Source organism: Micrasema longulum, unplaced genomic scaffold, assembly GCF_059751315.1.
Source record: "Micrasema longulum isolate JH-2025_06_02 unplaced genomic scaffold, ASM5975131v1 h1tg000248l, whole genome shotgun sequence".
NCBI classification, from domain to species: Eukaryota; Metazoa; Arthropoda; class Insecta; order Trichoptera; family Brachycentridae; genus Micrasema; species Micrasema longulum.
Genome location: NW_028277453.1, coordinates 2059307 through 2086702, shown reverse-complemented (window position 1 = coordinate 2086702; position 27396 = coordinate 2059307). Strand labels below are relative to the sequence as shown.

The 27396-nt window shown below is 32.4% G+C and overlaps 1 protein-coding gene across 1 annotated transcript in view; it reads right to left on the bottom strand.

The window, feature by feature from the left end:
* LOC148283338 (uncharacterized) overlaps positions 1-27175 on the bottom strand; it is an 86214-nt gene extending 59039 nt beyond the window's left edge. Inside the window, exons 1-2 of the mRNA XM_088223670.1 lie at positions 27137-27175; positions 26623-26739 (exon numbers count right to left, since the gene is read on the bottom strand). The gene's annotated coding sequence lies outside the window, so the exon portion shown is untranslated. The remainder of the gene's footprint in view (positions 1-26622; positions 26740-27136) is intronic.
* Positions 27176-27396: the final 221 nt, after the last annotated feature.

The window sequence follows — 27396 nt, the reverse complement described above, 5'->3', positions numbered from 1 at the left end:
TATAAATATAATCTCCACCAACAAGCTACCGAAAGTGGCTAGGTGGGATTTTAGTTTTTGTAAAAATATAACAATTGAAAATTTTTGTAAATTGTAAAAATGTATAATTATACGATTAAATAATTTTTTTTAAATAAAAAAAAAAAACAATTTAAATACGAAAATATTAATATTTAGAATTAACATGGTTAATAATATTAATGGTATTGTACAGACAAGGTACTTTTCTACTTCCAAAACAAAGTCAATATTTTTATTTTCGTCCTCAGCCATTTTGCTGACAAAAAAAACGGAAAAAACAATAAAACGCGACACAAGTTTCTTGCAAGCCAGTTTTAATACAACAGATTTGAAATACGTTTTAAATGGGTTTCAAACTTGTTGCGTGGTGTGTGATTTCCTATAGGACTTTATGACATAAACTCAAACGAAACTTAAAAGTAACTTAGAGTTGCAGTTTCGTTATTTTTGGGTTTCACCGTGTGTTCTAGGCCAAGTGTTATGTTCAGTGCATAAGCGCTGTGTCGTTCCAAAATAAAGCTAATGCAATACTTATGTGCATATTATTGTAAGTACTTAAATAATATGTGTAAAACAATCCAAGTATGTGATAACCAGTTCCGGATATCGATCATGTTACTCGCTCTACTCGATACTGTACTATGTAATAACTTCTACCATTGAATTAATTTTAAGAAGGGGTAGCATTAAAATAAATATAAGTGCGAGAGAAACAGCATTCGGAATAGGGAAATGCCTCGTTTTTTGTACGTTTTTAAAACAATAAAGGTCTATGAAATACTGTCCAGTAAAAAACAATTTTTTGCTGATTATTAGTAGATACTATAAAAAATATTTTAAAATTTGTAATTTTAAATTCCTGCAAAAAAGGTTCATTGTAAATATGTCATTGTTCAAATAGAGTGGCTTATTTTACTTACTTGTCGCGTGTTTCTAGCAACGCATTTTTATTAACTTTCTATTTTACATTTATGTATTTTTTTTTTTAATTAATTGAAATTTATTAATTAACCCTTACAGATTAGTACATATATTTTACAAAAATAATATATCATCTTTTATTCATACTCTGTGGTTGATAAATATATTTCTTACGCCTTTTGAAAAGTTTGTTTAGTTTTGTCTGGTAATTTATTGTATAATTTCAGTCCCTGATTTATTAGTCTCGATTGTCCTTGTCTTGTTTTGGAATGTTGTAATAATATTATTCTGATATTGTATTTTTTAAATTTAATGCTGTTTATATACTCATATTTTATATAACTTTCATGATGTAAAAGCCTTATGGGCGTGAAAAATTAATAAAATAAAAATAAAAAATAAAATATTAAAAGAACACAACTATGGTTTCGGAAGAGAACTCGTCTTATCAATACAAAACCAAAACTTTTTTATCACCGGTTGATGGAGGAGTGCTCTCCCGAAATAATAGTTGTGTTCTTTTAATATAATAAAAAATTAAACTCTATAAACATTTCTATATTAATTTAAAAAAATACTGCTTACTTAAATGTCTTTTTATATTTTGATCGTTCCTATACGGCGTATTTCTTACTGAGCCGGTATTCCGAACGCAATTATAGCGCGGTACTAAATACGCGTTACAGCGCGCTGTAAATGGGTTCGGAAAAACAACCCAGCATTTAAACCCGAAAGGGGTCAAGGTTCGGTTATGTAAACCCGTCTTCATTCTTATTCTTGATGTCCGAGAATTTGATGAGCTCATACTAAACCAAAGCCCTCTGAAGAATGCACCAATTAAAGACGCTAATTTTAAACCCCGCGGGGTTCCTGCATTGTGCAAAAAATTGCACTATTCATGCAGTTTTAAAAAGTGTGGATAAATTGCGGAACGACATTGAAATCGATTCAATAAATTTTAATAAAATAAGAGGTAACATATTCGAAGGTGGAAGAAAAATACAGATCTGTGAAGGATACACCCAGGAATCCACCAATCAGCAAGGTCCACACAAAAGATTTATTTAAAAAGTATATACTGTAATGATCTACTGCCCCCAAAGTGGCACCTGAAGACTTAATTCTGATCACAATAAGAAACAGGTGATTGAGATACGCTGAATTTGGTGTACCAATACAGTGCCCTATGTAACATCAAAAACAGATAAGAATAGACAGGCGCCGTGGCGCAGTTGGTTAGACGGCCAACTGTGAAATAGACGTGGGTAAAGCTAGGGTTTCCTAGGACAGCGGTGCCCGTATTTTAACGGCCGTAGTGAACGGTGATGCAGTGGACAGCCGTCGTAAAGGTGATTAGAGAGTGGTTTCCTAGGAAAACGGTGTTAAATGGTGTTAATAACAACGTTTTCCCAGAAAACCACACTCTAGTCACCTTTACGACGGCTGTCCACTGCATCACCGTTCACTACGGCCGTTAAAATACGGGCACCGCTGTCCTAGGAAACCCTAGCTTTAGACCCTGTCACCGAGAGGATATGTATCACTTGATTTGCATTACCAAAGTGACCGAATCTTTTCAGTAGTTCAATTGAACGAATGTATCTTTTGCTCATTCGGCTCATTTAGGTCATTGTATCTCCGCATCTTTCGCATGTTCGTATCATTTGTGTTTTCATATATTTCTAAAAATATCTAATAAACTCGAGTGAACAAACTAACCTGTTGCTCACATTTGAGGGCATTAATGAAATATGAATACCTAATGTTTAATCTGAGTAGCATTTTTAACGCGACACGCGAACTAACTGACCGAGATGAGAGAAACATATCTCTAGTTCAATGTTTCCGACCTTGTCACTATGACCGGGATACGGAATACGTTTGTATAAAGAAAAGTCAGACCGCGTTTCCTCTAAAGTGTATTCTTTATAAGAAATACCTAAGTTAATGGTTATTTTTATGCAACGTACATTTATGTAATTTTTTTCATAGCTAGATTAAAAATCGTTAGATTTTCTTACTTTTCATACGACTACAGCCAAGAGAAAGAACCAAAACGCCGTAAACAAAATATATTATGTTACCGTTATTTCCCATTAAAGGAAAGTAGTGTTGCTAACCCTTGGTGTTAAAATTGTCAAACGAGGTACCCACTAACAATACTTTCACCGTGACTTGATTAAATTGATGCAGTTAATAACCTTTAAATAAGCGGTGCTACATGCATGATTGTGGGATTTAACTTTTGGCAACTTATATGAAGGGCGTCGGAGTTAAGAAATATCAAAATAATGATAATAATTATCCAATCTGATGTTATTAAATTTATACAATTTCTGTAATGGACATGGGCTATTGTGATACAAGGAAATACAGTTTTCGATACAAATTCGTGTTGGCAATATGGTCATGAAGATGAATGGCAACATCCGACAAAGGTCCTTCATATAATTTGTCAAACTCACAGAAAGCGACATTGAAAGTAGAGATAAATTCAATTAAAATCGCGATACATGAAATTAAACATTTTAAAAAGTAATGCTTCACAAAAATCGCACTTTTCCCTCTTTCCAATTGTTCCAAGAAGCTAAACTTTTAGACATAAGACAAATATATTGTTTTCAATGTTTGAAATATATATTTAAGAACCAAAATTTATTTACAAGTAATTCAACTAGATCAAGTCAAAGAAGAAATCGTGTATAAGAAATACCACATTGCAAAACGAGGTTCGCACAGAGACATGCATATTTTATAGGCCCATAAATTTTTCATTTTTTTTTACTGATAACATTTTATTGATTCCAAACATTCGAAATTTTCCTTCTTTTAAAAAACACGCACTACCCTGGATTCAAACTAAAGATATGAACTCTTTTTTTCTATCATATATTTTGTTGCCCTTTAATAATAAGCATTATTTTCATGTTTTTTTTTTTTTTTTTAATTACTATAAAAAAACCATGAAATCTTTTACAGAATATTTTATATTGTCTTTCTTATGTTACACAAAAATATTATAACCATCTATTATAGAAGCAAAAATTCATTAACATTTTCTTGTATACCCCACGAACAGGCCATGCCTTTGTGCGATTTTTTTGTTTACTATTTTTACTATTAATATGTATTTCATTGCTATGTAACTATCCTTTATTTTAAAATACTCCGTTTTACCTCTTATGTGTATTGTTAAAAACAAGCAAAAAAATAATTTTAAAACTCGTTTATTGCAAAAAAACCATTGCTTTTTGTTTGAGTGAAACCGATAGGAAGACCCGCGGTCTTCAGATTTTACCGTCTTCTTTCTGGACTGCTTATAAATAAGTACCTACTGAAAAAAATCTAGCGAACTTACTATTTCCATATCCGGTCTTACACTCCTGTTCGATGTTGTAACATTCTACGCTAGGTTAAGTTTAGCATGTCAGATTAAGGTACAAATCCGTCGGGGATAAACTTCACGCGCCGAAAGGAATAATTAAGTGGTTCATGTTAATAACATCCATATAGGAAAAGTGGAATATAATTAAAAATATATTTACTGGTCGTTGGTAATAGCGAGATAAGTCATCTTCGATGTAACAGATAATACGACAGTAGCTGGAATCCGTATAGAATGACAGGTCCGGTATTTTTAGGGTGACCATTGAGTAAACACGTTATAAAAATATTAATGAAAATGATATTTAAGATGAAAAATAATAATATAAATATGAAATTAAATTTTAACTACAACATACATAAAATAAATACAAAAGCATCAAATAATTTAACTTGCAAACAACCTAGGACCAACAGAAAAAGAAACATTTTTTTGTATACAGCAATCAATTTTTACAATTTACTTTCTAATGATCTAAAAAATATACAAAACATGTACGTACTTAAAAAACACCTAAATAAAACAGTTCTTACAGCCCGTTTGACGAGTGATATGTGATGTTATTTTATCGAATTTTTATTTACACTATTGTGTTATTATAATATATAATATCCCCTCATACTAGCACTTTTGCTGATTGGGAATATTTCGTACAAATAAAATATGTAATAAATAAATCAATTATATTTAAAAAATCACCTTAAGTTAGGCAACAATGGTACACAAAGTAAGGTACCAAAACCGAAAGTCTAATAGTTTTAAGGCATTTTGTAATTATTTCCTAAATGGCAACTTTGTACCATAGTAATCAACGTATTTCTTAACCATGATCAGCGTCCCAGATTTGATTTCCGCAAAGGCTGACATGATATTTATTGAAATGGGGTTGTTTTACATTATAATATTATTAAATACATTTTTTTAATTAGTGCATTTTATTGAAATTCATTTCAACACAGAGGGAAAGCATTTACAGGACTTATGACATGTCATTGGCTGATTTAAGTAAGCCCATTTAGTTTTTTTTTTTTTACGGACTGATATAATTACATTATTGAAACATGTTTTTTTTTTACTACACAAACTACTTTTTAAATTTTTAATGGTTGAAGCTGTTACTTTTCAAAAAAGAGGCTAGCTCTTGTGCTTGGAGAATGACTAATACTGTTTTATTTATTTAGTAAATTTAAGTTATACCGGGTGTTCTTTAAACCCTGTCACATCCGAAACCACGATGATCAGAATGAGGAAAAGACATATTGGCACATTAAAATATATTTTTAGAACGAATAAATAAAAAAAATATTTTCAAAAATTTTCTTTCTTCTAAATATTTTTTTTAAATATGCTGATATGTCTTCTTGCCCATACTGACTATCGTGGTTTCGGATGTGACGAGGTTTAAAGAACACCCTGTATAATTTCGGATGTATATTATGAGAAAAAGAATTAAAAGTATACGAAATAAAAAGAAAAACAGAAAGTATTAATACGACAATACTTTTTTTAAAGTAAAATAAATATTTGCGTTCTTATGATTTACCCAAATGTTTAATTTTGAGTGTCATTTTCACCGAGTTGTAAATAACTCACTATTAGAAATTGGAAATCAAGTTGGGGTAGAGTGAGATTCGAACCATGGACCGTTGATCCGTGAGTCCAAAACACTAGCCACAGGACCACAGCCCGATTTAAAACATAAAGTTGTTTTTACACGGGTTCAAAAAATTTCTTTAAATGTATTTAGCGTTATTTTAGTTTGAATAGTTTTTAGTTCATTGGGGAGATTTTCAGATATTGTTTGATTGGTTTATAATAAAAATTCAATCAGATGAATCTCACCCGGTTACGGTTTCACCTCTTTGACTTCACAGAAGCTAACAGATAGAAGAGTTGAAGAAATATGGATGTTAAAAGGTATGAAAAATTGTGAATTTTACACAGAGTGTACACTGGCCATTCAAACCAGGCAATGACAGGTAATGATCTTTGTGTATAAGTAGACTTCCATATTCCCGTCTCCCTCCGTTGCAATAAATTTAATTAAATTAATAACTCCCTAGGGGATGAAATCCAGCCATATCTACAAACATTTAGACAAACTCAAAAGTATTTACATGATGATAATTATACAGAGGTAAGAAGGTAATAAGACGATGGCATTATTCAATTCTTTGAATTGCGGGGTGATTTTCTAAATCAAAGAAAAGTAAAAGAAAACATAAAAAATATAAATACGTTCTTCATTTTGCTTTAATTGATTTAAATTAGTACAAAAGATAACTTACTTTTGAAGAGTAAAATACATTTTTTTCTACTTATATTTTGATTTCGGCGGCCTCCGTGGTGTAGTGGTCAAGACGCTTGACTCACGCACGGAAGGTTCCGGGTTCGATTCCCGGTGAGAACACAAAAAATCGGTTACATACGGAGAAATAATACGCCACTGGCTAATAGAGTCACCTAGACGGACAACATCATTATATGATTATCAACCACAAAGTTAGCTACAGTTTACAGCAATACAACAGGCCGTATGTACACAGGTCGCGAATTTCAAGCGCAACCCGAAACCGTCCGTTTAACGTTTGGTGTTAAACTAAAAACCAAAGCATAATTTAGGAACGTTTTTGTTCTATGCAATAAAGCTAAAGGCCTTCTCTTTAAGCGCGAGCAAATTATTACTCCGTGTTTACATGACTGAATCCAATTACGAGATAGAAAATTAGAGTTGCCTTTATAGATAAACAAAATGAAATCTCTTACCATCTCAAATTATTCGGGGCTAGTTAGTGCATTGACGTTGTTCTAAACGAAATAATGTAATTATATAGGGCGTTCTTTAAACCCTGTCACATCCGAAACCACGATGATCAGTATGGGCAAGAAGACATATTAGCATATTTTAAAAAATATTTGGAACAAAGAAATTTTTTGAAAATAAAATATTTTAAAAAACAAATGGATGCTTACTTCTGCAGGGGAAAAGTAAGAGGAGTGTGGCGCAGTATCAGACTCCCCCCTTCCCCCTCCTCGTTTTACCCCTGCAGACCTACCTTACCTACCTTTTTTGTTCTAAAAAAATATTAAATGTGCCAATATGTCTTCTTGCTCATACTGATCATCGTGTTTCGGATGTGACAGTGTTTAATGAACAATCTGTATATCAGTTATTATTCTAAACAAAATTGTGCAGTAATTTATCATTTGTACATGCATCTTGATACATGCTCAGAAATCACGCTGATACAACATTTACGCGAGCCAACATATATATATTACTTCTAATTGATTTATGAACCGTGTCCCGAAACAAAAATACATACGTAATGTTGACCCGCCATGCTTGAACCGTACTCAAAAAAGCATTAACAATAATTAATTACACCGCTACTATAAAAAGTCAACTTTCGAAATATGTTCCAACTTTCTACGCAGCGCATGGTCGCATCAACTCACCTCTTGACATATTCTAATAGCGATGAGCGATGATTATAGTCGTAATTGATCTCGTTAAGAACACCAAGCAGATCGCGAACAAATCAAAGCTATGTATAAAAAATATATCCATGGACGTATCTGGAATAATCTGAACAACTGTCTATCTACGTCTAGATATAATATATTAAAACCGTATTTAATATTAAGATGATACAGTCATTATTTCCTAGCCATCTCGGGGCGAAATGCCACCAGCAGAATGAAATAATCCTAATACTGCCTCCTATACGCGATTTTATACCCCATTCCTCTACATTTTTTTGTAATTGATTATTTGAGTATCTACAGACTTATATTTAGTAACAACTATATACCTATCGCTATCTTGACTCTCAAATTAGTAGAACGATAAGTTCATGCTTCTACCAGCTGAGACAGATTAAATGCATACGCAAAAATTTGCCAGTTGATGCCGCCCGTCAATTAATAAATGCGTTTGTAGTGTCTAGAGTCGATTATTGTAATGGTATCTACGCAGGTCTAACAATAAATAAAATGACTCGCCTACATTATTTATTTATTTATATACGGCATTTCTGCCATTTACATATATGTGGTATAAAGAGTGCTCAAAAATAAAAATATAAAAATATAAAAAAATCTAATGTATAGGAGCGAAGTATGGAATTGGAAAAATAATGATGTAAGTAGGTTGAATGCTGTCGAAATGCGATCCCTCAGGCGAATGTGTGGTAAAACGATGTATGATAGGTGCACAAATATCGAGATCCGTGAAGTGCGTAAGGCTGAGACATGCATTATTAACAGAATCAAGAAAGGGGTGCTGCGTTGGTTTGGACATGTAGAGCGAATGGACAGTGAAAGAACGGCTAAAAGGATCTACGATGCAAATGTTGATGGCTGCAGAGAACGAGGAAGACCGAGAAAGACATGGCACGATCAAGTCCATCAAATACTTGAAGATGGACATGTCAAAATTAGGAATATTCGGCGTGCGTGCATGAGAAGATGTATGAATGTAGAGGAAGCGAGGTCTGTATGCCAAGATAGAGTGTTATGGCGTTCTATCCTCTCTGCCTACCCCTACGGGGAAACGGCGTGATGGTTTGTTTGTTTGTAAAAAAATCGAGTATGAAATATTAATATACTCGTACTAGACACATAAATTACTTGAAATACAAATATATTTTAAAGAAATTATACAATAACAAAATACACAGTCATATCACTCCACTACTTCGGGAATTACACTGGCTACGTTTTCTACAGAGGGTGGAATACAAACTCTGTTGGCTTATGTATAAGTCACTGCACAACTTTGCCCCAGAATATCTAAGGGAACTCTGCATTCCAGATAAACTAGCTGATAGAGGTCTTACGCTTAGATCAGCTACATCTACGTTGAAAGGAAAAGTTATTATACCTCTGCGCAAACAGCGCACTAAATTCGTCAAACGCGCATTTGCGGTCGCAGGCCCTACGGCATGGAATGCTCTCCCAGCAGAGGTCCGAAACTGTGAGAGTGAAGTGATGTTTCGGAAGAAACTTAAAACCCACTTGTTCTCTAAATCATTTGAATAAATCCTTAGCACGTGGTGACCAAGTACATTGTTTTTCTTAAATTAAAGAAGTTAAAATTAAATACCTATATATCTTTATATAATCCCTTTGTAAAGCGCCCTTAAGGTATTATATTTCGAAAATGGCGCTTTATAAGTTATCCATAATAATAAGCACTATCCCAAAGGCCACAGGCAGAGAAGATAGAACGCCACATCACTCTATATTTGCATTCAGATCTCGCTTTCTCTAAATTCATACATTCTCTCATGCACGCGTGACGATTATTCTGACTCTTGACATGTCCATCTACTAATATTTTTTGGATTTGGTCGTGCCATGTCTTTCTCTATTTCTGCATCCATCAACATTCGCATTGTAAATATTTTTAGCCGTTCTTTCGCTGTCCATTCACTGTACATGTCCAAACCAACGCAGAACTCTTTTCTTGATTTTGTCGATAATTATTATCCCAGCCTTACATAATGTACGGATTTCAACATTTGTGCATATATCGTACATAGTTTTACCACACATTTGCCTAGGAGATCGCATTTCGACCGCATTCAGCCTACTTTCATCCCTGTTTTTCCAAGTCCATATTTCGCTACCATACATCAGGGTCAGGACCAGGACTCCGTTGTGAACTGCTTATTTTGCCGCTTACGACTTAATTGCGAATAAACGAATGTTTTCGAATAATAAAATATTGAAGTTTACAGTAAACCTATTTGAAAATATAGTGTTTATAATCTACTACAAATAATTAAAATCGGTCATACTCTTTTGCACACTTAAAAGTCTCATAATTTAAGAACACGTTCCTCAGAGATCTCACTGTTGCTTTGGGCTAGCAATATGCGTATTACATAGGTAGGGTACTTTTTTTCCAACAAATAATAGGTTAAATTATCCTAATACCGCCCCGTACGCATGCGCTCTTGTGCCCCGTTTCCCTACATTTTTGAATAATGAGTTATATAGATTTTTAGGGGATTATCAGTTATATTTATAGTTTATTTGTTGATAATCGACAAAATTAAACACAAAATTATATTTCATTTAAATTATTCGTTCCATTGAAATATTTCCTATTGTATTTTTTCAACTTATTTTTAAATGTACCTACACTTAAGATAAAATTTAGTTTTATATAAATTACCCTTACACTGTATAATATTCACCAGTCTGAAGATGCCTATTAGAGGGTGAAAGCGCTAATTGCTCAAAATAAATAAGTGGAAGTGTACCAAGTATTTTTTAAATTAATAACTTATATGTAAATATAAGTTATTACATCATTACAAAATTATATTATTAATAAATTGTAGATGGTGTAAAGTACTGTGTTTTATGTTTCTTAAATTATGTTTTCTTACTATTATGGATTGTATTGACTATGTATGATATCATGTATAGTCACACGGATGATTTTCTTTTATGTACGGTCCCAAAAGAGTTTTTTTTTAACTCCTGGGAGTATAACATCAATTTCATGTATTATATGCATAGAATTAAGAATAGTCCAGAAGGAGAGTAGAATCATATTTGAATACATCGGACTGTGTCCAATAATCCCCCCACTTAGACACACTTTCGCCGCGCATACTTGAAGTCACAGGGTAATATTGCCAAATCGCGAAGAATATAACCATAACACAAATGTAAGGTAAAAAAAAAGCAATCTGTTTATTTCTCTAAAATTGTATTGTGCACGCGGAAACATTGATTGACACAGCATAGTAGATAAGTAAAGGGTCATTTAATAAGAGTAATTGAATTAATGAACTTTGAACTTAAAATATAAAACAAATTTTATTTGACGTGAAACGGATATTTTTATATCATGTCAAATAATATTTGATGTTTTGAAGATAATGTCGATCTGCCAATAAGTATGTTTCTTAAAGATAAACACGCATCTAATGGTACCGACATAGCTAATCTTTTTGCAACGCATTTTTCTTCAGTATATGTTAATAATTCTTCCAATGTTAATTCCTTATTTAGCTATACTAATACTGTAGACCTGAATAATTGTGAAGTGTCAGCTGAGGATGTCAGAATCGCTCTAAGTAAACTTGGTAATGGTAAATGTATTGGTCCAGATGGTATTCCTGAAATACTACTATTAAATTGTAAATCTAGTCTTGCCAAGCCTCTGTCTTTACTGTTTAATATGTCTTTAACAACGAGTGTATTTCCTGATATTTGGAAAATTTCTATAATAAGACCGATATTCAAATCTGGTGATAAATCTAACGTAACTAACTATAGACCCATTTCAATGATATCTCCTGTACCTAAACTATTCGAATCAATTATTACAAAAAAAATAACACCTATATTTAAAAATGTGCTGATTGAGGAGCAGCATGGATTTAGGACAGCCAAATCAACGACGACCAATTTGCTTTCTTTTACTGATACTATTTTTACAGCGTTCGAGAATAATCTTCAAGCTGATGTACTGTATACAGACTTCTCCAAGGCCTTTGACAAAGTTGATCACAACATTTTATGTGCTAAACTTCGTGCTGTAGGCATTAGAGATCCCTTTTTATCGTTTTTAAAATCCTACCTCTCACATAGAAAACAAAGTGTAAAAATCAATAACTTCATATCAAATAGCTTCCTAGTAACTTCTGGTGTACCACAGGGTGCCCACTTGGCCCCTCTTCTATTTAATCTGTTTGTTAATGATGCTGCTAATGTTTTTTCTTTTACAAAATTCTGGCTTTTTGCTGACGATAACAAGATACTTAAGCTAATTAAAAATATTGATGACTGTGTCAGACTCCAAGAAGACATAAATGCATTTCATACTTGGTGCAAAACTAATAACATGGAACTTAACATCGATAAATGCAAAATTATTTCATACCATAAATGTAAACATCCTTTTATTTTTGATTATAAACTTAATGGCCAAGTTCTTTCGATTGTCACCTCTATAAGAGATCTTGGAGTGATCCTAGATAATAAACTAACTTTTCTGGAACACTTTGATAATATAGTAAACAGATCCTTAAAAATTTTAGGCTTTATTAATAGAACTACGTCTGATTTCCAAAGTATGCTTACACTTAAAACACTTTATTGCTCTTTAGTTCGCCCTATTCTTGAATATGCATCTGTAATCTGGTCCCCTCATTATGCTGTTCATATCAAGCGCCTTGAATCAGTTCAACATCGTTTTATAGGAAAAATTGCATGGAAGATGGGATTGGAAAGAGGAGACTATTCATATTCTGATATGGAGAGGTTTTTAAGCATATCAAGTCTTGAAAAACGCAGATGCATTGCAGATATAATCTGCATGTATAAAATTATGAACTGTCTCATTGATGCCCCTGAAATTTTGCAAAAGATTCTTTTTAACGTTCCCACCCGTAGACTAAGAAATAATGAAATGCTTTTCCTCGGTCACTACAGGACCAATTATGGTGCACAGTCGCCTTTGCCCAGAATGATCAGGCGGGTGAACGATCATCAAGATCTTGATTATTATGGTGTAAGGATGTCTTTCTTTACAAATCAGCTAAAAAATCTGTATAGTTAGCCTATGCTTTTTACTTAATCTAAAAAATCTATCATCTGTCTTTGCTGCTTATTTCTGTTCCTTATATTTTTTTATTCCTTTGTAAAAATTTCTTTTAATTGTAATGTTTATAATGGACTTTGTCCGTAAATAAATAAATAAATAAATAAACGTCAACCACAGAGTTGTTTAATTCGAGATTCAATTTTCATTCATTCTCTCATTAGATCAGCAAAGTAGGGTAAGAAAATTTACTACCCTGGCAACACTATCGAAATTTCCATTTTGTTTTTCCAACAATCTGACAGGTGGAAAAATAATTGAATTTTTAAGTAATGCATTTGTTCAGACTTCAATTGCCAAATTAATGAATAAATATCCGCACTCCTCAAAAGGTTTAAAGTTAATAAATTTTTTTTTAAAAATAATTTTCGTCAATATCTTGGGTGGGTAAATCCAAATGTTTATAGACACGGACTAGATTCCACCCCCAAGAAAGCTATCAATATTATATAAGACTACAACAGAGGTGGAAAACTCCTTTGAAAAGGGAATTTAGAAGTCTAGAAATTTACAGGGCTTAAGATTTACCATTGGTTGGGTTCAGTGATCACTTTTCTCACTGTGTAACATTCACCATTATGTAAATGTTTGAACATCCATTTTTCTTCCATTTCTGTTGACTTTTGTAAAAGAAATAGTGTACAATGCGTTCAAATGTTTAATACGCCAATGGTTAATGTGTTCGTGCATGTCGGCGAACTAAGTAAACATACAAATTTCATTTGCGTTAGTAGACACGCTGTAATATTTTATTTGAAAACTTTCTGTCAAGCACATTTTAACAAATTATAATTAAGATTTGAATGGACAAATACAATTTAATTTCCTTTCCTCGAATTTATGTATTCTAGCGACAGTACGATATCTTTTATCGATCAACTTTTCGTCAGCATTAAAATGGGTGATTAATTAAAACTTTCAAAACGTTTAAGTTTATCGATTCTAAATCATTATTTATTGCTTGTAGATCGATTACATTTGACATCATTTTAATTAAAATGGCATTAAGTGCTGAAAATGATTAATAATTTTGACATAAATGCGCCCACTATTTACTCTTTGAATTGTTTGTACTAAGCTCATTTAACATGTATTGTGCCAAACTACCCATTATGGTAAAGTTAGGGTGGGTAGATATTTATTTTTTATTTTCTTTTTGCGTTTTTTTTCTTTAGTTGGGAGATAAGTCGGCCTCGTGACGTACTGGTAGGTGCGTTCGATTGCCAGTTGATAAATAAAACAATTTTAAAAATTAATTATTTCACAATAAAAGTCAATCCACCCTATGTTATTTTATCGGGCCGGTCGAGTTTTTGCATTGTGAAAACGGCCATACACCGGGCAACATTTTATTAGAATAAAATTGCTTGATAAATAAAATATTACTGTTAATCAAAGTTAAATGTAAAATAATATCTTTCTCGCGACGAAAAAAACCTATACAATTCAACAACAAACTAAAAAATACTTCCCTTTCAATGGTTTCGTCAATAAAGGATCTTGGCATTACTTTAGATAGTAAACTCTCCTATCGTGAACACATTGATAATATTGTAAAGAATTCTCTCAAACTTCTCGGTTTTATCAATAGAGTGACGGCGGACTTCAAAAATATTAATACCATCAAAACTCTTTATTGCTCACAAGTTCGACCCCATCTAGAATACGCTTCTCCTATTTGGTCTCCATTCTACAGGACTCATATTGACCATATCGAGTCTGTCCAACACCGTTTTCTAAGAAAAGTGGCATGGTTGCTCGGATTACAAAGGGGTAATTATTCCTATTTTGAAATAGAGCAATCTCTTAATCTGTCTTCATTGGAGAGACATAGAACTGAGATGGACCTTATATGCATTTTCAAAATACTTAATGCTTTAAGTGATGTCCCATCTCTCTTGCAATCAATTTCTTTTCATGTTCCCAACCGTGTCACCAGAAGTCAAAATCTGCTATTTATAAAATCTTCTATGGGCAACTTTGGTTTTTATGCACCAATGTCCAGAATGTGTAGATTAGTCAATTCATCACACGACTTGGAATTCTTTGGGATAGATCTTCCGGCTTTTCGTAGATCTCTTCGCGACTAAACAGTGTGGGATGAAGTTGGATTAGAATGGTTTAGCTCGCAGTCTTAGATCTTTCGTTTTTAAGAATGTATTGTATACAATTATTGTTTTGCCCTTGTTTGTCTTTGCTAAATAGTTTTATGTTCTTTTTGTTCAGTTTCTTCCATTAATGTTTCTTCATGTAACTGTTGTAATTGGCTTAGGCCGTATATATAATAAATAAAATAAATTTAATTGTCCACCTCATAGGGGAATGGTCGGCGCGTTTGCCAACCATGCAAGAGATCTCAGGTTCGATATCCGACACGGTTGAGATTAAATATTTCTATTTTAAAAAGGGGATGTTTTAGAGTAGAATATTTCATAGTCCTTGGAATGGATCAATATCATCTTACCTTTATTTAACAAAAATGATTGGTTTACCAATGCAATGCCCTATGCACCATTGGGTGCGTAAAGAGAAAGATTATGTCAATTGAAAATGTTTACAACAGTATTTTATTAGAACAATATTTACGCATTTATGACCAAATTTTTGCAAACAACACCGATTATGATACGTGGAGTTATGGACGGTATCTACCTACTGTCTACAAAAGCTTCTCTTCGGACATCTATCTCCCTTTGTTAACCATGGGTTGAAACAGTGTTTGATTTATTTAGTTTTTTATTGCTTACTTCTTGGTATGAACACTTGACCAATTTACTACTATGCTCTATTTTTTTTATAAATTTATTGATATCATAACTTTGCTGGAATTCCACTCGTCCATGCGCTTTGTAGCTGCACGATGATTGGTTATCTAGCTTTCATATATCAACTTTAAAATACCTAAATTTTGTAAATGGGGTCTATAATTCCAATCGTTTATGCGCTTAGTAGCTGCAAGACGTGTTGTAATCTTACTCCTTTTTACTATTCATATTTAAAAAAAAAAAATTAAATATCATTAATACACTAAATTTATTTGTCAATTTTTAAAATGTGTAAATGGGGGCTAAATTTCTAACTGTCTTTGCGCTCTGTAGCTGCAAGACGTTCTGTAATCTAGCTCCTATCTGTTATAATTTTTGATGATCTTAATTGAAAACGAGGAACTAGAATCCCAACCGTCCATGCGCTCTGTAGCTGCAAGACGTACTGGAATATTTATTAATTGTACAGCGCCCTTGAGGTGATTTTCACAAAAATGGCGCTATATAAATTATCCAACTATATATATATATAGATTATCTTGGAGAATTTTCAAAACAGATATCCTATATCAACATAACAGTATTTCAAAATAACGATTTAGGCATTTGCAGGTTTATGATCTGTCATCAGCTGGTTTAAGTGGTAAATCTACACATTTTGTATCATTCACCATTTTACCAATCATCATCTATATTATTTGTTCAATTCCTACCAGTTGATTTTGATGACGTTAACTCTTGTGTGGCTGTGATGTCACACAAGTCGACATAGGACACAAGACTTGATATATCTCTCTTATTTTATTGAGTGATGAATTCGTATTTTTTTTAATCTTCAAATGGACATTTTCATACCCGACTTGGAAAGTAAAATTTGTATAACTATGCTAAATGTTTATTCAAAAAATATTTATCCTTGCTACGCGAAGAATGAATGTCCGCTAATTCAGCAACACATCTATACATATACCTTATACAAGAGAGAGCACGAAGATATAAGTCATAACAGAAAAGACAGACGCTGTTCTGCGGCGGGTGTCATCTAAAACAGATTTAGCCTTCAGTTGGTTAATGACAATGATAGGGGGCGCACGCGCGTAACGTGAGCGGCGTATTTATGATTTTTAATTTATTTGCTATAACAGGGCTAAATTATATGTTTATTCACATAAGTTATGGAAAACGAATTATTAAACAGTTTGTTTCTATGTTTTTCATATTTTTCAAATGTCTGAACTTCAGAATATTCCGTCTTTTACTAGTGGTAACACGATGTTACATCACCGCGCGCAAAGGGATTATTTACCACAGTCTTTTAAGAGTTAAGAGCTTGAACCATTATTAAAGTAAGTGAGATTCTTTCTATTTTACGCCGGGTGTTTAGCCAGAAATATTTTGAGTATGTTCAAATTATTTACCTACCTACTGATCATTTTACCACTTTGGTTTATTTAAAAAAAAAAAACAAATCGAATTCGGTAGACGTAAAACAGCCGGTCGGATATTGTGGAATATTTTAAAGCGAGAGATTTTTTTATTTTTTTAAATTTTAATTTCCCGCGGTTTTTTACGAGTGGCACGCGCTTGTCTATTTCCGTACATAACCTCAATCCTTACTGAACGCTTCACCTACCGGAAGTGTCACGGACTTCAAATAGTACTAAATATGTGATGCTTCTGTGGAACGTCCATTGGCTGTTTCATTAGGCGTTAAGATAATTAGTGTCCGTTCTTTTTGTACAATTTAAAAATGAGTACTGAAAGTAAAACGAAACGGTTATATACAGGGTGTTCTTGAAACCCTGTCACATCCGAAACCACGATGATCAGTATGAGCAAGAAGACATTTTGGCACATGAAAATAAATTTTTAGAACGAATAAAATTTACAAAAATAAAATGTTTTAAAAAACAAATGGTTGCTTACTTCTGCAGGGGAGAAACAAGGAGGGGGAGGGGGGAGTCTGATATACCGTCAACCGCGTGGCGGCGCCCCCCCTTGCTTTTTCCCTGCAGAAGTACGCAACCATTTGTTTTTTTTAAATATTTTCTTTTAAAAAAAAATGTTTTTTCTAAATATTTTTTTAAATATGCTAATATGTATTCTTGCCCATACTGATAATCATGGTTTCCGATGTGACAGGGTGTAAAGAACACCCTGTATATAAGTTATAAATCATTCCGAACAAAATTTTCAAAAAAGCCCAATATTGTCATGTCCATTTTATTTCCTCGGGTGAACCCAGCTTTAGACTGATCTCTGACAACTGGACATCTACCGCAACACTCAATCGTTGGTTGATTTGGAAGAAATTGTGACGTGGTTCAAAGTAGGATTTTTTTAAATATACTTTATCGAGAAAATTCGTGGTACAATAAAATGCTCTAATTTTTGCCACGTGTAAGAAAACATTTTAAATATCCAATTTCCCCTAGAAATGAACTTCCTCATTGATGTCTGTAAAGTACATTTAATGTTATATTTTATACTATTCGGGGTGTTATTTAAACCCTGTCACATCTGAAACCACGATGATCAATATGGGCAAGAAGACATATTAAAAAAAAAATTTAGAACAAAAAAATGTTTTGAAAATAAAATATTTAAAAAAAACAAATGGTTGCTTACTTCTGCAAGGGAGAAGTGAGGGGAGCGCGGCGCAGTATCAGACTCCCCCCTTCCCCCTCCTCGTTTCGCCCCTTCAGAAGTAAGCAACCATTTGCTTTTTTTGATATTTTATTTTTTCTAATTTTATTCGTTCTAAAAAAATATTTTAATGTGCCAATATGTCTTCTTGCTCATACTGATCATCGTGGTTTTGGATGTGACAGGGTTAAAAGAACATCCTGTATATCAAGTGTGATTGTTAATTGGCAATCCTTTTTTGTGTTGTAATGAGTCGTGAATAAAAAAATTAATGTCAAAATATTTTCCGTTCATTACATACTGATATAGAGAGCTTATAAACCAGTTTATAAACATTAGAAGCTGATCATTTGACAAAAAAAACCTTTCAAAACTTAAGATACTTAACACGCACACTGAGTTATTATTTAATTAAGTTCAAATTTATTTAAAACAGGCTTGCTCAATCTTTAAGGCCAAGTTCTCCAAAAATGTGTTCAGGTGAATTTGATTTTCTGAATCGGGTTGTGGTCCTGTGGCTAGTGTCGTGGACTCAAGGATCAAAAGTCCGAGGTTCGCACCCCGCTCTATCATAATTATTGTTGTGAATAATTTATACAGCGCCATTGTTGTGAAAATTATCTCAACGGCGCTGTGCAATAAATATATTTTTATTTTTTTTCACATAAGCATTCTTTTAAACAATTTTTTTAATTTCCGCCAAACTGCAAAAGCAGTTTTTTTGCAGGGATTTCTCTCTTTAAACATTTTGTTAACACAATATAATAATGTTTCCATAAAAATAAAAAAATCTCAATTATATCAATAAAATAAAAGTTTTAAAAAATTCAATACAACTAAATCAAGTCTTTTTTGATACCGAAATATATAAAACATAATAAACAAACACTTTTTTTGACACTGTTTTAAATTGTTTGGTTTCCCCATTTTTTTATTTTTTTTACACAATAAACTTAGAATTTAAGAAAAGGACTTTTAAAACCAATTTTATTTTATTTTTATTTAAATCACTATTCTTTATTTCGTTCGCGAGTCTCTTTATCTTTACTATGCGAGGGGGTATATACGCCCTGGTCCTCTCTTCATACGCATTTAGAGCTCTCCTTTCTTTGAAATTTGCTTTCACTTTTTGGCGCTGAACACGTCTTGCAGCTGCACATCGCACGTGCGATTGGGATTCTATTTCCTCGTTTCCAATTATAGTTTAATTTTATTAGAGCTAGATTACGTCATGTCTTGCAGCTACAGAGCCCATGGACAGAATGAAACTTAACCTCAGAAGTTAGTGAATATTACACAGTGTGTAAAGGGGCCACTAAAACCAACCAACGACAGGTCATAAGCCGTATAAATGCCTAGACATCTATATTCCCATCTATAAAGGTTCTTCACCACTGTTGTAATATTGTATATTAATACAAAACCATGCTTCTAATGTCGTTTTTTTTACAATCATAAACGTGAAAAACTCCAAATAATAATATTTTTAAAACCATAGATAAATCATCGTAGTTCGCCTCGCGGTTCAATGGTCCAAACGATTGCCTACCATGAAAAAGATTTCCGGTTTTATTCCAGACATGGTTGGCTCAAAGTATATATTTAAAAGGTGTTTTACACTTTAATCTTTCATAGTAAAAAAAATCAATAAAAACATATTTTAATTTTTGTTTATTTGATTTCAAGACAGTTTTAAAAAAATATTACAATTGAGATATTTTATATAAACTACTGTTAAAACTAATTCCTTGCAATAATTATTTAAACTAATACTCTATTATTATAATAGAAAGGAAGTCCAAAAAAATGTTACCGTTAATTGACCGCAAAAAGATGGATGGATAGACTATTCGTGGAATAGTAATCAAGTATCATCAATCATCATCATTCCCTTTCCGCACGTAATGGTGCATAGGGCACTGCTTTGGTACACCAATCGCAGCGTAAATAATCACATTTGTTTGTTAAAGGACGATAAGATGATCAGTCTTACGCTTCGGGTACCAGTCAAGGGACTATGAAATGAACGCAGTTATGCAGAAAGCAGCCAGCCATGGAAAAGTGAAACTGAGATAATAGCGCCTTTGTGAGAAGAGTAAATTATTATCAAATTATCAGTGAATTGACAAATGATTAACAATGAATACATTAGTTTTTTTGGTATTACAAATAAGAATCTTATTATGTATTTGAACAGTGTAAATGAATGTTTAAGTACCGTAAAACGGGGTTAAATTGCACCATCAAGGGTAACATTGCATAAAAAAAAAAAAGTTTTTAGAGACACCTGTTGTCATTGCTACTAACAATAACTCATTGTTTCTCCAAATATTCAATGGATGTCACTTTTCACTCTTACCTAAGGTTATTTTCCATTCAATATGGTACTTTAGTACTGAGCGATTAGCGGTTTGGGTTGGTTGTGCAGTTTTTATGAATAATTTCTATAGGTAATTCTTATCACATCTTCAACAGTGTGTATCATTCTAAGGTGAGTAAAGTGGTTTCGTATGTTGAATTTTGTCATGTATTTGATAATACCAGTATTTCTTACTAAATTTACCAAAAAATATTAATATTAATATTTCCATGTCCATGTGGAATCTATTAAGATACTGAAGGAAAAAAAAAGTGATGCAATGTCACCCCGCCCTAGGGCTTACTTTGCATCATTTTTCAAAAAATTATAGCTTGTATATGAAACTACAAAATATACTTATAACCACAAAAAAGTAAAGGAAATATATTATATAACCATGACATTTATTTTCAAAAACACTACTCATCTCCTCGATGAAAAAAATCATTATAGCTGAAAAGTTATTAAAAAGTGATGCAATTTAACCCCGTTTTACGGTACCGTAAGATTTTTCTAGTCCTGGGGTGTTTTCTGCAAATTGAATAATTCCGTTTTTGTGATCAGCATTATTTTCATAAGGTAAATTTTTATAGTTTTTTGGATGAAAACGGTCTGGCTGTTTTTAGCAGAAATTTATAAATAAATATTTCTCATACACCTTTTGTAAAAGGATGTATTATTACACTATAGAGTGAAAAAAAAGTTTTTATTTCGGATTCTGGTATTTATAGGCTGAAAGAACAACCATTCCTTAAAAAAATATAATTTTTCTAGGAAGTACACAAAATAGAATGATAAGTTTTTATTTTTTATGTTCAAAGCATTAACTTTTTGGTCAAACATTTAAATTAATGTACGTAAATATTAGTATTCAACCACTTACGAACTTCTTATATCTACCGGTTTCGAGACGTACCCATCTCTTCGTCAGGACACTCACTACACCAACATGCAAATACTAAAATACACTATCGCCTTTACCGTCCTCATTATAGTGTTTGCATGTTGGTGTATTGAGTGTACTGACAAAGAGACGGGTACGTCTCGAAACCAGTAGACATACAAAGTCATTAAGTGGTTAAATAATAACATTTATTGGTATATATTTCATATGTTTTAATTTTATGTATCGGCCTACAGAATGCATTTGGCAATAAGCCTGCCAATGAACAATTTACATTATGTACAAAAAGTTATAAAATTATTAAAATATTTTTTTTGATCGGGCAACAAAAATCTAGTTTATATAAACGATTCTTAGACATATTAAAATTTGTTGCAACAGAGAAAAAAAAACCTTATTGAGAAGGAAATGTAGAAGTCTAGGCATTAACAGGGTTTATGACCGGTCATTGGCTGGTTTAAGTGGGCATTTTACACACTGTGTAACATTCACCATTCTGCCTATGTTTGAACATCTAAATTTCCTCAACTTTTCCATCTGTTGACTTTTGTGAAGTAAAAGAGCTGAAACCTTTATCATGTGGGTGAGATTCATCCGGCTGAACCAAATCACCTACTAGGCAACGCCTGAAAACAATGTCTTCCCTCTCTGTTGCAACAAATTTAAAGATAAATAACTCCCTAGGGAGGATATCCAGCCAGTCTACAAGCATTTGGACATACTCAAAACATTGTTAGATTCTTAGATATGCTAATTAGGAGTGGCGTATTTACACTCAATAAAACAAATTTAATATCAATTTCAATGTATCCTATAACACAGCTGTTATCAATATTGGAAACAATAATTATTTTTAAATAATAAATTTTTAATAAAGATTGAACCTATTTGTATATGGAACGTAGAAGTATTTGAATCGGGTTGTGATCCCATGGCTAGTATTGCGAACTCAGGGATCAGAGGTCCGAGGTTCGAATACCACTCTACCCCAAACTTGCGAAATTAATTAAAATTCATATTTGTAAACATTAAATGCCGCATATTTTTAAGCGAGGTTTTCTTATCCGCTTTAATTTAATACATTATAATCATCAGACATAATCTTACAGTTATTTGTCAACAAAAATGCAGCAGTTTTCTGCATTCTGTAAACAAATTTGTGTTTACATTCATGCGAAACAGCTGTTTAAATAGATTTGGCGTAGTGAACGCATTCCTTAAATTTCCAATAAGGTCTATTCACAAGAAACCCGGTTACATCATAAAAATATTTTAGTGCATATTTGAAATATATGTGCACATTCAAATATATAGGCGTACATTCGAAACATCTAGATGCACATTCAAAATACACAGTAGAACTCCGTTTATCCGAACTCCAGCCATCCAAATCACAAAATATCCAGGTAGATAACAGGAAATTAAAAATTAATAAGAAAATTTTCATTTCAATTTAATGTGCAATTAAATTTGCTGAACATTTTCAAGGAAGTTTTGAGTGTGATAGAATTTTCTGTATTATTTTGAAAGCTATTAAATCTGGCACTCATCAATCCGGATAATTGAAGGTTTACTGAAGTTACACATTATATTTATAATAAACGACGGGATTTCGTTTTATTGCACAGAACAAAAGCGTTGCAAATTTTTCGTTTGGTTTTTGGTTTAACAGGCGTGTAACGACGGTTTGGTCACTGCGTTTGCGATTCTCAACCTGAGTACCTACGGCCTATTGTTTTGCTAATAACTATAGCTAACTTCGTGATAGTGATTGATAATCCAAGAATGATGCTTGTTCGTATGGGCGCAGGCGGCTCTACACCTTTAGCGGCATATTACTCTGAGAAGTACGTATTATTATTGTGTTTCTGATCCAATTTAATATTTGTGGTGATATATTTGTATGTCTGTGTCAACTATTTACTCGTCCGAACTCAACACAGGAATTTACGTCCCATGGAGTAGGGACTTGTGTCTCAAAAAATTGTAATAAACTACTTAAAAGTAATGATGTAATAACTTATACTTACATATAAGTTATTAATTTTAAAAATACTTGGTACACAAAAGTAAACAAATAATTAATTATATATTTGCACCGGGTTGTGCTCCCGCGCTAGTTTTGTGGACTCGCGGACCAAAGGTCCCAAATTCAAATTCCACTCTACCACAACTTGATTGCCATTTTTCCAGCACAAGTTATTTACGACTTTTAGGAAATAGTCTGAAAATTTAAATATTGTATCTTTTTTCAATTTTTTTTTTCTAAATACATATGTAGATTAATATATTTAGCACATTGTGCACGTTAAAAATACAGTAGATAGCACATTCCTAATACATGCAGGTGCGCATTTAAAATATTTATTTATTTATTTGACTTTATGTACAATACAATTTACACATTAGCGGGCTCAATGCCAAATGTCAATTTCTTCCAACAAACCAAATTACATATTTATTACATTTTTTATTACTTTTTTTTTTTTTTTTGCACCACAACAGGCCAGGGGGCCTAATTACAGTGGTGAATTACATCACAGAGCACCCAGGCTTGAGAAAAATCACATTTTAATTTTTGTGTTCTCACCGGGAATCGAACCCGGAACCTCCCGTGCGTGAGTCAAGCGTCTTGACCACTACACCACGGAGGCCGCTAATATAATACTAGCAGGATATAGTGACATGCTTAAATATTCGGCACTTCGGGACACATTTTATCAGTCCTCCGAGCCTAGTTTAATCGGAAAGAAAGTATTTATAGAATCCAAATAATTTAACTTTACACAGATGCAATACAACTGCATCTTGAACTTCCAGAAATCTTAAAATCAATACCAAATATTAAAACATTTCAATTTTAATTTTTAAAAAACACACGAGACCTACCGCCTGAACTCCATACAGTAAAAAATTGTGTATCTTTTAAAATATAAAATATATGTGTATGTGCATATTTTTATATGTATAAAAATAAATGTAAAACGAACTCCCTCTCCAAACACGAGTTTTCACTCTATTAGAGAGGTAGAAACGTTATTATTAATTATGTATGTACCAAACATATTGTTATTTTATACATATTTTGTCAATTTTTTTCAATAAAAATAATATACATATTTACATGAATAATGCGATAACATTATTGTCACACAATTGGCTGTTTTAAAATGTAAGAGAAATTTGTGTTTTTAATCGTATTTATTTATTAAGGTTGTTCATTGTTTAATGAAGAATAACATCGATTATTTTTTGTTTTTTTATTTTATTAATATACATACAATCAAAGTAAACAAAAAAAAGCGTATTTTGTGTAACGTATTACCATATGCAAATCATGGCACCTCACTTGGGCTCAAAACAGCAAAATATTGAGGGCAACAACAACAAACCATCACGCCGTTTCCCCGTAAGGGTAGGCAGAGAAGATAGAACGCTACATCACTCGATCTTTGCATAAGGATCTCGCTTCCTCTACATTCATACATCTTCTCATGCACGCGCGCCGATTATTCAGACTTTTGACAGGTCCATCTTCAAGTATTTGTTGCATTAGGTCATGCCACGTCTTTAATTTATTTTTTTATTTATTAAGGAAAAACTACAGTTGTTATATAAGAATACAAAATATAAAAAAATAGTACATACATCCAGTTAAAGTTTTTTTACAAATATAATGAGAGAACATGTTACACAGTAAAGAGAAAAATAATATATTATATAAGACATGAGAAAAAAAAGCTCTTAAGAAGGTTAAGGGATGAGGAAATAGAGTGGAGGAGAGGGATTTTTATAATATAGTTTACTAATTCAAAATTTTTATATTATAATAAACTAAACATAATTAAAGGAACATAAACTAGTTACACACTGACAAATGTTTTATTTTGCAGTGTTTCAAAAAGTTTTTTTTTGAAGTCACAAAATGTTGTATTAAAAATATCTAAATGGGGCCAAAGTAAATTAAATTTGGAGCAGCTACGATAAATAAACGAGTTTTGAATATATTTTTTTTGGGCAATAAATTATTAAAAAAATGAACTTTCTCGGTCTTCCTCTATATCTGCATCCATCAACATTCACGCTGTAAATATTTTTAGCCGTTCTTTCGCTGTCCATTCGCTCTACATGTCCAAACCAGCGCAGAGCTCCTTTCTTGGTTTTGTCGATAATGCCTTTCTCAACCGTACATAATGTACGGATCTCGACATTTGTGCATCGATCGTGCATAGTTTTAACACACATTCGCCTGAGAGATCGCATTTCGATAGCATTCAGCCTACTTTCATCCCTGTTTTTCCAAGTCCATACTTCGATCTTATAGATCAGAGTAGGGATTAGACCTCCGTTGTGAACTACTAATTTTCCCTCTTGCGACGCCTTACTTATAAACCTGATATAAAATTAAGCCAAGGCATAGTGATGAAATAAGGATGGCATAGTAAAAATTCTTATTTATAAACTTTGCATAAAGTTATACCCCATATAGAGCTGGGATAGCGACCATAGAAACATACTCCACGTTTATACCAGCGTCCAACGTGGTCACTGGAATAAGCCTGTTATCTGTGATCTGTGATCTGTTAAATTTTTAGCAGTAAAATGGATTGCATTTATCTAGAATTAAAATTAATTAGAAAACACAGTCTTTTTAGAGATTTTAAAAAGAAATAAAGTTTATGACAGTAAAAATGATCAACAATATTTATAGTTGGTCCAAAAGAACTGGATTCAACTCTCTGGGGAGCTGTTAACATTAACATTTTACAACAGAGATGAAGAACTTTTTTAATAAGGCAATATAGAAGTCTAGGCATCTACAGGACTTATGACCTGTCATTGGCTGGTTTAAGTGACCACTTTGTACTGTGTAACATTCACCGTTCTGCCCATATTTAAACAACTTAAATAATAAAATTTAAAATAATCATACTTCCATTTTATTCATTTAACCAATTGACCTAATCTTATAAATACATATAAAAGATTCCTTACCAGTTGTCTTTGGAGTTGCTCTATTTTTTATGTTAATTAATCAATAATCGGATCAAATTCCTTTATCTAAGAAGCACTCAATAATATGAATATAATATAATAGTATCATAGCTGTCACTTTAAAAAAAGACACAAATAAATATATATTATTATGAACTGCTTCTAAATTGAATATGTAATGTGTCAATAATAACAATAATAATTCAATTATTCGCAATATGAGACACTGTTTTAAATCATTTTTATGTTAATATTTTTCATATTTATTATAAATGTGTCACATTGTGAATAAGTTATGTATTGAAGACAATCAAAGTTGAAGTACATCAAGAGTGCATCTGATCCAAAAACCACATAATCTGATACGCGTAAACTGCACTTGTAAACTTGGAGCAGAAATCAAACTGTACCAAAAATCCAATTATACTAAAGTATACATGAATTTAAGCATCAATTTATTAATTTAATAACTGTAACACTGTTAAAAAGCTGATCACTAAAGACACAAATCTACCGGTGTTATCACAAATAATGACAGAAACACACACAAGACAACGTTCATAAGAATACTGACGGAAAATTTAAGCAAAGCAGTCTTCAACTTGTTGCAGAGCAGAGTCGCTCTTTAAGACTGAAGCAACAAAATCATAGCAAAACGCCAAACAAATACACAACACCTCAAAAAAACAGCCGCGTAGCGTTCTCAAATAAAAGCGAATAAAATGTGAATACCTTATTTTTTTACTAGGTGTTCATTTACTGTACGAGTAAAAG